At 42.2% G+C, this 2270-nt stretch overlaps 1 protein-coding gene across 5 annotated transcripts in view; it reads left to right on the forward strand.

The window, feature by feature from the left end:
• Positions 1–2270, forward strand: part of cv-c (RhoGTPase activating protein) — a 102038-nt gene that overhangs the window by 75187 nt on the left and 24581 nt on the right. The gene's annotated exons all lie outside the window — the stretch shown is intronic.

A 2270-nucleotide genomic window follows, 5' to 3' on the forward strand; every position in this document is an offset into this window, starting at 1 on the left:
AGCCATAACAACACTCAACTTATTACGAAAAGGAAAAAAGCAAAGATAGTAAACTTGAATTCCCGTTCAAAAGTTATGATAAATTAAACATCCTAGTTATCAAACGTTACGACGAGCTATTAATTAAATATTCGAACGCGCGGGTTTCGACTTTTCATAAATCCCGTCGTGTTGCTTAACAGCGGCCATCGTCCAATTCCATACTCAGACGTTTTTCATCTCATATTCGAGTAAAATTCCAACGTAGTGAACCGTCGCATCGTTTTGTAATTCCGTCGTCCACTAATCGAAGAGGACGTCGTATGTTCCTTATTATCGCGTAGCCTTCTTCCCTAAGCTAACTAATTGCAGAGCTATCGGGAAACAAGGAGTTATGACGCGTTCGCAACGCGTATAGTCATTGTTATGCGAAGCTCTTCGACTTTCCTAAGCTATTCTTACGATTAGCTCGAGGTCGACCATACGAATAGAATAACAACTAACGAGTATCACGTGACTGGGTTAAAGACCAGAGTTAATTATCGTGAAAAGTGCTGCCAGGCATAGCGATACGAGGCGCCGCATCGCGTGGTGCTTATGGCGGCAGCAAGAGCAATTTAATTTTTTCATAGTTTCATATACTAGGTGTCCCACGAAACACTGGAAACACTATAGCTGCAGCTACAATAGCAAAGGACACATAAAAATTATATAAAAAATGGAATGTGCACGTAAGTGCGCAAAGACTAAGTCCAGAGATCAATTTGAAAGAATCGCAATGCTTATCATTCAGCTCAAGCAGGAAGTGTTCCAAAATTACACAATGAATGCAATGCCGCGCATACACTTCGCGAATCAGCGTTAAAAGCGTTTCGTTGCGAGCTTAAATCAATTATGCGTTGCACCCTGTGCCCCGGAGCCTGTCGATTAAGATCACGAGGATCAATTCGTACGATCTTTCAAGAGAGAAATTACTCGGATCCATTCATGCACCCCTCGTAACAGTCGCACAAAGGAGAGAAACGTCGATTGAATTCATTGCGATTGATCATGATTGCTGCTTTTTTTTTTCTATATTTTTCTCCTGGTCTATATTCTTTGTTTCATTTATTATCCTTGAAACGACTTGGCGTAGCGCGCTTAGATATCGATTCCCGTAATCTCGATCACTGTGACGTTGCAACGTAATAGATCAAGAGGATCAATCTATCCTCGATCTCATCTAGTGTAATAAATTATTATTCTTTTCTTTTACGGTATTTTACCTTCGCACGAATGTTCGACGAAAGGAACGAAACTAGTTGAGCTGCATATTCAAGCATTGTGTATCCGTAAAAAAAAGTTCCAATGTCTCATATCGCAAAGTAAAATTCACTATAATAAGAATGTTGCCTATAAATGGCCGCAGAGACGAAATTCTAGTTGGTGCAGTACTTATCTCACTGTCGTTGTATAGTAAAGCTCTTTTCACCGATTGTCGCTGTCGGGCTCATCTGAAGGATCGATAGATCGTCGCGTTCGCCGAGATCGAGGACTTTCATGCCCATAAACGGGCCACGGGCGCGCGTTTTACTCGCTATTAGCGTGCGCTCACACGTGCATAGACGCGCGCGCAGCTGCAGCAAGTATCGCTGCTCTCTCCGGAAGCGAGTGGACTGCGTGTTATGCGTGCCCGCGTATATTTAATAAATAGAAAATGCCGCGGGCTCTGTCTATAGCCGCCGAGACAAGTACAGGGATGGCGAACGCAATCGCGAGAGAGGAGGAGGATGGGAAAAAAGCGCCTGTGCGCAGGAATATTTTTTGAGCGTGCCTCCCTAGATGGAGAGAAAGCACGCTGACGCGTTTATGGTATTAACCGCGCGGAATACGAAATCGGCTGATATTGCGACCGTTTTTCACGGACAATCGCGGCCTGCAAAGCTTATCGGAGTATTAATCGTAATCGTTACAACGTCTGATCTTGTCGAGTTAAGCTTGTGAAGAATGGAATTGAAGCTTCTGAGACCCTTGGCCTCTCGCTGTGTTTATTTACGTACGCTATTCAGTTGCTAATAAAATCACCATAGTTTCTTAGAACATGTCCTGTAACGTAATTTTATCTAGTTTATCTTGTAAAAGGTTATATACAATTTTCTCGTGGGACCAACGGTTTAGAAGTTATTGAGGGAAAACGAAATTTTTTGCCAAAAGTTCGCCGTTTCGACGCTGGGATGGTCGGATTTTGTCAATATCAATAAAATGCCAAATAATCATACTTAACTCATTAAATATCGAAATTAGAAGAAAAA

The sequence above is a fragment of the Ceratina calcarata genome, unplaced genomic scaffold (assembly GCF_001652005.2).
Source record: "Ceratina calcarata isolate Rehan_Ccalc_2016 unplaced genomic scaffold, ASM165200v1 scaffold353.2, whole genome shotgun sequence".
NCBI lineage: Eukaryota > Metazoa > Arthropoda > Insecta > Hymenoptera > Apidae > Ceratina > Ceratina calcarata.